The sequence below is a fragment of the Equus przewalskii genome, chromosome 3, assembly GCF_037783145.1.
Source record: "Equus przewalskii isolate Varuska chromosome 3, EquPr2, whole genome shotgun sequence".
Classification (NCBI taxonomy): Eukaryota; Metazoa; Chordata; class Mammalia; order Perissodactyla; family Equidae; genus Equus; species Equus przewalskii.
Window position 1 is genome coordinate 65,404,205 of NC_091833.1, and position 10,397 is coordinate 65,414,601.

At 36.4% G+C, this 10,397-nt stretch overlaps 1 pseudogene; it reads right to left on the reverse strand.

Annotated features, from left to right (window-relative positions):
- Positions 1–4,045: 4,045 nt before the first annotated feature.
- LOC139082569 (UDP-glucuronosyltransferase 2B31-like) lies at positions 4,046–9,751 on the reverse strand (annotated as a pseudogene).
- Between the last annotated feature and the right edge of the window lie 646 nt (positions 9,752–10,397).

Genomic DNA, 10,397 nt, shown 5'->3' on the forward strand with positions numbered 1-10,397 from the left:
AAATCAGCATAAGCCAGTTGGTCACAACAGTATACTGATTAGGCCAAGTTACTGATGGGCAGGACCAAGAGCACTTAAAGTCAGAGACCATGTCCCTTCCTTCCTATTGCCCTCTCTACTTTAACAGGAAACAAAGCCTGGCCCTTTTTGGGCCTTCTTGTTAAGTTGTCCCCACTATTAAACACCAAGGGAATCCGGAGGCCCAGGCCTCTCTCTTGGTCTTTCACAAAGGGCTAGTTTTAAGATATAGGCTGTTTTCATCTTAGAAGAAGAGGAAGGAGGAACAGGAGGAAGAGTCTGAATCTTTATGCTTGTGCTCAGTTATTTTGTGAATTCTGCTTTGAATATTGAGTGTTTATGCAGCTCCTAATTAAACTATAACTTGATGCCTCTCTGCTGCTCATAACTTCACAATCCCCCAGGAGCCCCATTTGAAAATGCTTTGATTTGTGGGGTAAAACTTGGGCATTCTTGCTGCGTTACTGGTATACTATTATCATAGTAGCAGCAAAACATCACACAGAGTCTCTAATACATAAATGTCTCTGAGAGCAAAATAAAAGTTAAAGTGGAATATTGAAGCAAAGGTGTCCCCCTTGCACTCTTTTAGAATTCGACTTAGAAAGCAAAACAGATACATGAGTTCGTTTTGATCTAATTGTATTATGAATTTTCACTCATTTGCAGAAACTGTTTTAATGGACCCACTCTAGAGATTATAAAGAGACTCATTCAAGTAGTTGTTCATCATGAAGGCAATTTATCAGAACTTCTGTGGAATTGGAGCAAGGGCTGATGCAATCATGTTAGCCTTTTTTTCTGGAAGGTTTTGGACCATTGACCCCAAACTAAATACTACAATGCCGTCTTCTCCAGAGCTCCGGACAAACTTCAATTTCCGGAAAGGAGATAGTTCATGATAATATGAAAGGCATCAGTGCAGAGAGATATTTTTGTTTATTTATTGTTGTTTTTTTTTAGTTTGCTTGAAGGAAATGAATACATACATTTCTAAACAGAGAAGAATTGTTAGAATAGTGTCACCTTCTAACATGCCAAAGCATTAAATCCTTTTAGAAGGAGGTGTGTGATATGAAATCCATTTTCTTTAACCAACATATATCACTGATTACTAGGCAAATATGGTTTTTAATTATCACTTCTCTACAAGAGATGACAATAAAAAGAAAGTGTCCTTTGAGAACTTTTCCCACTGTGGCAACATAGGTTTAATTTTCTTAAGTGAGCACTAAAAATGTTATAATTTCCATTCCATGTGTTAAACAATACCAAGACAAGGCATGTTTTTCCTAGTTCTATGTTAAACATCATTGAGACCTAGCAACAACAGCTTGGTTGTCTCAGGATTAGAGGACTGTGACCAACTAAAATAGTTTACTCACTAAAACACATAGATTGCTTACTAAGACAAGAGTCAAGACCTTACCTCACTGTGTCCAGCAGTCCGAAGTTATATCATAAACTTTGCTCACTTGCAACCAGTTCCCTACTTTACACAGCCCTCCTTGATATCGCTAACCCAATATCTTGGAGTTATCTTCCCCTCACTTTCCTTTTCTGAAACAGTAATAAAACCTTGTCAAGGAGCTATTCTCCTTTCCCGTAATGAGCCAAATAAACCCAGCTTTGTTTGATGAACAGGTTTAGTGGGGGGCTTTTTTGTTATGCTTTTGAGAAAGTAACAGATGATGATGAATGAAAAGGATCTAAACTCCTAATAGAATTCCTTGAATAATGTGAAAGGCCTTTTGCAATCAGGCTTCTTGAATTTGTATGTCACTCTTCATCCAATATATTTGTTACTGAAATGGAAGTGATCCACTTTCCTTCTTGGCAGTTTCTCGGCAGGTCTTTTTTGGTGTGTAGGCTTTCCTGATTACAAAGGCTATATGTGATATAACCTGATTATGAGGTTACATATATTTGCTTTGGTAAAAGAAGGGAAGTGTTCTAGTTAAATCACCTTAATGTACATAAATAAGAACTCTCAATTTATGAGCCACAACCTTTCCTGGTGTTTCAGATTCCCACTACCAAAAGGCTCCCTAAATTTGAGCCTCAGCTAAGACTCTGATCTATTAACATTTTTTTCTAGGTGATATTACATTAATTGACTGAAAGATTTATGAATTTATGAAATAATCTTCCTTTTCTTAAACTCTTATATCCATTTTCTTTCCGGCACATGCTCTGCTACTATTGGGCGTGTGATGCTGATCAAATCTCATATTAAGGACATAGCTTTTCAAAACTTCCTGCAGTTTGTTTCTTCCAATTTTCATTCAAAGTCCTAAAGAAAGTGAAATATGTATTAACAGTATTTTTATATAGAATGATTTAAACTTGAGTACAAACTTGATTCTATCTGATCCTGGCCCAGATATTTCAAGGCAACTAACACCTTAACTGACAATGAATGTGACAAATTTTGCTTGCAAACTATTTATTTTGGGTGTTTTTACTCCTTGAGGATGTGATTTAATGGGTAAAACATCTAATCAATATTTCTATGAGCTAATTGGGATCCAAGATGTAAAATTACTGAAAACTTTCACTTGTATTTCTAACTCTGTTGTGAAGGTTAATGTTAAACCAGGCATTTCCTGATGTCTTATTTATTGTATTTGGTTTCAAGCCAGCTAGTGAAATCAAGCAATTTAAAAGTTTGAGCATAATTATATCATATCTTATTTATGCACTACTGAATGATTTTAAATGCACCACTACAACTAATTCTGGAAAGAGGCTGATTTCCACAAATTGTATTATCAGGTTACAATGATCACTGCTCTGTTTTGTGCTGTGAAGTTTTTTGATCTCATATAAGACCAGATCAAGTGCTGGAGTGCATTCGGATATGTTTTTGCAAACAATATCAGGAGTTTGCCAGTACACACTCATATACATCCATACTCCTACATAGACCTCAGAGGGAATCCCTCCAGTCTAGATACTAGTGAGATTGCTTAAAGCCTCAAATAGATTGTGACATTTTTGTGTGCTTATTTTTACTAAAATGGATTCTTTCTGTTAAAAAAGGTTACTAGTTAAATTGAAATCACAATAGCTAATATTTATTAAACACTGTGTGCTTGGCTCTGTGCAAGGGCTTTGCATATTTAGTCGATTCTTATTATTCCCAGCAGTTACGTTCTGTGAAGTAGCTGCAAACATCATTAGTGAGTATTAAATCATTGCTCCCAGTGGATGTACGAGGTTAGGTTCCCGAAGCCTCTTGTTACACATTTTCATCAACTGATCAACACATAACCTTGTTTTATGTGTGTTTCTGCTTACGGACACCTTGTTTAATATATATTGTTGCCTCATTAGCATTGAGCTCATAGCCAACAGTGTTATAACTCATGGAACTGAATGAAGCTTATCTAACAAGCATATTTTCTCTCTAAGGCATGGCATAGTCATCTTGCTTCCTCTGAGGAACACTAGAAAGCACTTCAGTACCATCTTTGGGGGCCATTCCAAACAGTGCAATCACCAAAAAATCACAAAAATGCAAAAAATGTGGCATTAAATAGACTTGGAGGGGTCGGCCTGGTGGCGTAGCGGTTAAGTTTGCATGTTCTGCTTCTCAGTGGCCCGGGGTTCGCTGGTTCGGATCCCGGTGCGGACATGGCACTGCTTGGTACGCCATGCTGTGGTAGGTGTCCCACATATAAAGTAGAGGAAGATGGACACGGATGTTAGCTGAGGGCCATGCTTTCTCAGCAAAAAGAGGAGGAGTGGCAGTAGTTAGCTCAGGGCTAATCTTCCTCAAAAAAAAAAAAAATAGACTGGGAAAGTGACACATTTATAGTATGATAGCTGTACAACGAGGCAGACCATCACCTTGGCCTTAACCGGGAACATGCCTGTCAGGTGAATCAATGTTTTTGCTAATCTTTACACATCCATGAAGGATTATGAAAGCACTGCATGTATTGATTTTTGAGTTACAAGTAAATTTTAGTGAGTAGGTAAACTCAAAAATCTGGAACTCGCAAATAATAAAGAATGACTGAATTAGAACTTTTTATCCTCACATCAATTCAATGAGATAGGTAAGTAAAACCTTTATTTTTTGCTTTTTTCTTGCACATCCATATTTTGTAAAAAGGGTATTAAAGGCCAGATTGAAGCCTTTGTATATTTGCTGGCTATCATGATATCACGTATTAAAGCACCATATCCCACCACATATTTTCACTTTCAATTTAACTTTGTCAGAATTTGATTCTTTTAAATACCTGATTGCAATTTACTTTAATAAAATACAAGAAAAGAGCTCCCATACCACCTCCATCTTACTTATAACATGATTTATACTTTACTGTAAATAATTTCATGTACTTAACATTTATAGTTTTTTGACCAACTAGTCTCTAAGCTCCCCATCGAGGGTAACTGTGTCTGTCTCATTCACTTCTTCTTCTCCTCCAGTGCACAGTGTAGAATTTGGCATCTAGTAGACAGAGTATGCTCATTTGTTGAAAAAATTGTCCATTATTATGTGTTGGACACCGAAAGACTGCTTTATAGTGGTTATATCCACAAGATTCTGCAGTTCTTTCATCTTTTGAACAACCATCTGTATCCCAGAATCTTCTGTGATAATGAAGAACATAATATGTGAGGGAATGCTGTGAAGAAATTTGTATATTCTCCCGTGTCTTTTCTATAAGATGATATCTGGATTGGGAAAGAAAACGAATTTCAAGACACCAAAGTTTACCCTTGGGGAAGAGTTTGGTAGGTTTGCACTGGAGTCCTCCAACAAATTCAAAATCAGGTAAGAGTGGATGAGGAAACTGAAAATCCCAGTAGTTTTGTATCAGCCATATATCAGCTTTCCTCATCAGTTCACGCAAGGTAGTGAGTCTCCCTGAGAAAGCAAGTAGGGAAAGGAAAACAGATATATTTGTGAATTTATATCCATTTATTCTTAGAAAATATAGGAATACATTTTCAGGTCTCTGTAGGTGAAGATGTTCAAAATATGAGTGTGTTTTAAAATCTTTAAGCAACAAATGTTTAAGCAACAAAAATAGCAAAACGAAAACCATGTAAGTGAGAGAATTAATAGCTAAGAAGATGCTCTTACCTCAGCAGGTTTTCAAAGTTCAAATATTTGTTAAAGACTTATTTCATCTTTTTCTGTATTACAAATTCAAGATAACTGATACATTATATGTCTAAATCAATATTTCTCTGTAATTGTTTAACTATATAGTGAATGTTACATTCTAATTGACCATCTTCTTCTTTTCCATCTCCACGGTTTTAGGTTTATATATCTTTTATGATATTTGTGACAGTTTTACTGAATCCTGTGGCATTTTAAATGTATTATTTTCTTTGCTAACTGATGACCCTCAATCTCTGCAGAAGACCCCGTGTGACAAGGTTTCACATGAGACCTGGTACCCACTGAGAATCCACTTTACTGCTCACTGAAGTGAAGAAATGCCCTATGATTGATGTAAGTTGGTTGAATAAGAAATTGCTTTCTGGGGCCCGCCTGGTGGCACAGTGGTTAAGTTCCCAGGTTCCACTTTGGCAGCCCGGGGTTCACTGGTTCAGATCCTGGGTGTGGACGTGGCACTGCTTATCAAGCCATGTTGTGGCAGGCAACCCACATATAAAGTAGAGGAAGATGGGCATGGATGTTAGCTCAGGGCCAGTCTTCTTCAACAAAAAGAGGAGGATTGGCAGCAGATGTTAGCTCAAGGCTACTCTTCCTCAGAAAAAAAGAAAAATGCTTTCTAAATATCATAATGATCCTCCACATTAAATACAGATCTGCAGTGTGAGGATTTGCATTGTTCACACTTGTCTCAATCTGGTCTCCAGTTGCACAAAGAATAAACAGGTTACACGTGGGAAGCTGAGTATCCTTTACAAGGATAGTGAAAGGCAAGCAGAGAAACCTCAGTGGCTCAAGAGTCCTCCCTAATGATATAGATCTCACCAGGAAAAAATAAACCTTCCCTTCTAAGGCTTAAAGTCTCACTCTCCCTTGAAAATTTTACAGCAGAAATTTTATTTCAGGACCAAAGTCCTGGATCATCCGTGATCAGGAAAATACATGATGAATGAGAGATACAAAATGAAATCATGTCTTTCACCTCCATCTCCATGTCATCAATCTGTTCTTTCTGAAGGAATTTGAAATATTCTGACATGGATAGATTATTACTATTTAATCTAAAGAGAAGATGCTTGAAAACTGTGAGGAAAGAATGGTAGCCTGAGGTACTAACCCATCATTCAGTCTACTGAGTATTTTCCCATACCTAATTTGTGTCTCTAGTCTATAGAAAAGTTATAAATATAGAAAAACTAAAGTAAGTATTGCCAAGCATATAGGAATGGGTGGTAAGAAAGATTCATCTGCAAAAAGTCAAACGTTCTCCCTTTTAAATATTTATAACTTGGCCGGGAAACTCCTTTGTCAGTTTCTAGCCCTAAAATAAATCAGCACTGCTATGATGAGTGCCTGTTCAAGGAATGACATAAAACCTCTGGAAAGTGAGGAAGGAAAACTGACTTTATTGTAAAAGTTTATTTGCACCAACCTCTTGCACCGGTGTCCTCTTATTTACCTACAATGATCCCTAAGCTTCTTTGTGGCTTTGGATTATTTGCTTGGTCTTACATTCTCACAGGCCCTCCAACCCAATCACTCACCCCACTCACTGTTCAGCTTTCTACTTTGTTTGCCACTTGATCCCTGTTTTCCTTCACATTACTGTGCATGCTCTTACTATGGAGTCCCATCTAAGAGCATATTTTCTATGACCTATGATTCCTGGTTAATTTTTAGCAGATTAATCTTAGAAACTTTGGTCTTTGGATTATTTGTTTAGTCTTTTATTGCGGGCAGACCTACCCACCCTCTAACCCATTCACCAATCAGTTTTCTTCTTTGATTGTTTGCCATTTGATGCCTTACTTTCCTTCACATTACTTTCCATACCCTTGCTCTGGAATCTCATCTAAGAAGTTATTTTCTGTGATCTGTGATTCTTGATTAATTTTTAAGAGCTTTGCTTTGGAGACTTTCGTCTCAGTTTTATTCTCCAAGTCACTGCCTCCCATACTCTCACACAGTACATAATATATAGTCAAAGGATAATGTTTTTATAGCTCAGATCTTTATTTCCTCTATAATCTTAAATTCACCTTATATACCTTCTTATACATTGATAATAATTATTACATTTATGCTACACATGTTTAAGTTCCATTTGAAAGGGATATTTTTTAGAATTCAAAATTTTTACAAGGCTCAACAAAAAGGTGCTTTATATATATGTGTAAATGGTGAAGCGGGAGGACTCCTTTGGTCAAAGCTAAGTTTGGGTAGTTGAAAGATATATGTTGGCAATGGGAAGTGTTGGTTTAAAAGTTCTCCCAGATCAAGAAAAACTAACTTTCTTGGTCTTCTTTATTGTAGGATACTTGGTGCTTAGCAAGATGTCTCTTCAAGTAATATATTGAGTTTTTGGAGTCAGAGCCTGTCTCTTTTCTATGAGTTAATGCAATATGTAAAGGGGTAAGGTCCACGGGCCTGATGGCCGTGTTTCAGTGCCCACCCTAACCCATCTTCCCCATGAGAACTTGGGCAAGTTACCTGGACTTTCTGTCCTTCAGTTTCCACATCTGTAAAATGAGGAGAATAGTAGTGCCTATAAAAAGGATTTCTACATGTATCTTCTGTGAGTTAGTAAATATAAAGAATGTAGAAGATTTCCTGGAAAAAAGTAAATTCTCAATAAATGTTGCCTAAATTTCTTCTTTCTTCTGGAAACAAAAATCATAGCAGAAGCTCAATAAATGTTTGTTATTGAATGAATGTTGTCACAGAATCATGATTAGATACCGTTTAGATATGTAAAGTATACTAGACCCTCATATTTTGCTTTTTTAATTTTTAAATGGAGGGGAAGTAGCAATTGTAGGATCAGAAAACAGGCATTGATAATTTTAAAGTAATTCCCCAAATTTTAGATTTACTTAGCTGATGATTTTTAATCCATTGAGAAGGGAGGAGTAATGCTAGATAATGCTCAGAGACAACTCATCCACAACTAAGGACTTGCCCTCTTAATAGATGTATTAGATGATTAGATCAAAGAAACAATTCAGATATAATATAAAAATTGAATCCAGGAGAGAGATCAAAGACTTTGATTCTGAAACCTGAAAGGAATCTTAGCTGTGAGCTCCTAGAAGTACTTAATTTTAAAGAAAAGTCAACAGAAAGTTTACACAAAGTAATCATTCTTTCTTATACATAAAGTTGAGTTTTTACTAAAACCAGATTAGTAAAACATATTTCTTCATGGCTGATTTTTGAATATATTTAATAAAGTTTCTGAAGTATATTAAAAGTGGCTATGTATTCTTCACAACTTCTCCTATCGAGAGCTGGAAGCTATTTTTCCATCCCTTGAGTTTGGATTTGCCTCATAACCTGTTTTACAAGTAGACAATGGTAAAAATGACATTCATGTTCTAGGCCTGGAACGTTCATGCAAGCATTTCTGGAATTATGGTATCATCTGTAAAAGCACAACATGTCTATTGGAGATGCCACATGGAAGAGACAATTAATGTGTCTAGCTAATCTGCCAAACCACAGCCATGTGAGTGTCACTTTCTTGGACCATGCTGCCCCAGCTAAGCTGATAGCTACTTGTAGCCTAATGAGTGAGCCCTAGCAAGGCCCAAAGAAGAGCCATTTAACTGAGGCCAACCCAAGTTGCTGGTCTGCAAGATCGTGAGCAAATAATATGGTTGCTGTTTTAAACTCTAAGTCTTAAGATGGTTGGTTATACAACAATAAATAACTGAGACATTATGATTTATGGAAAACATATTGCATATGTAGCTCTTTAAATAAACAAACTCTAAAAATATTAGTATGGTAGATGAACGTCAAATGAAATTACATCTACAATGTCACAGAATTCTAGAATAGTTTGCACAAGCTTTCTTGAATGAGTGGTAAATTTTGGCTGAAAAATTATCTTACATCCATTTTGACACTAAACCTTAGAAAATATAAATTCTCTTTAGTTGTATATATATATATACATATATTCTGTAACACACACAAAGAAAATAAGGTTTCTTTCCATCTACTGTAGGGAAAATGTAACAAATAAACCACTGGCTCACTTAATACTTCTCCACAAAACTTACCCCACTTCTTTTTAAAGGTCTCAAATGCAAAATCAAAATATAAGAAATACAACGTATTTGTCACCTTCTCCATAAATGTCATTTTGTCGCTAAGTTCTGATAGGACAACAGGTACATAGGAAGGAGGTAACGAAAGCCCTCCACAGAGTTTTTCACATGTAATGCCAGTGGTAAATAGAAGAGTATAGACCGAAGGAGGTTAAGTAGTTCAGACAGTAGCTCACCGCAATGAACAATGGCATCTCCAAGAACATCAAATTTGGCTCTTGCAGTTTCTTCATTAGATCTTGGTCAAAACTGCATCCTCACAGAGCTTTGGAATAAAGTCAGAATATTCATAATTTAATTTTTGCATCATTGAATCTATTTTTTTATGCAGTTTGTTGAATGTATTGTTCTAAGCTCAGTAATAAAGCCCCTACTTGTCTTTCAGAGTTAGTGCTTCCCTCAACATGAAGTTCTTGGTGACATTTATTAGGTGTCTCGTGACTTCTCAGGGAACCATAGGAATCACTTCTTGGTTGCTGTGATCATATCCAGTGCCCTCTGCACCCTCCACTCCCACCTAAACCCTGTTTGACTCTATTGTATCTGCTTTGTTGTCATTTCTGTTAATCTGCAGTTATTAAACTCATATAGTTCTGGGAAAAAAAAGAAAAAAATGCCCACAATGTACACTTCGATGACTCATATGACATCCTGATCCATTTCATAAAAAGGAAATCAAGTTCGTTCTTAGTAAAGGATGTAGGATGAACCTCAAATTTAAGAGCAGATTGTTTGTTGGGATCCACAAGAATGGAAGCTGAAGATACCAGCACAGTCACCTCATGGCTCCTCTGAGCAAGTTCATCCGAGGTTGTCTTTAAATTGATCCAATGACTATCTTCCACTGGCCACACAAGCACCTTTCCACAGAACCGACGGCTGAAATAACAATACAGTGCAAGAAAAGAGGCTCACTTCTTAGACATCCTGGTAAAATTCAATCTTTCCTTATAAATTTCTTTTAAATTTGATGTGGTTCTCATTTCTATCCAGGAAAGAATCAATTAAGTAGTTAAAATATAACTAGTACATATCAATTTCACAATGATTAAAAGAGCTCACAGTAGAAGTTTTGGAAAGCAACTACATAAAGAAAAGGGTAAATGATCTTGTGCTTATAT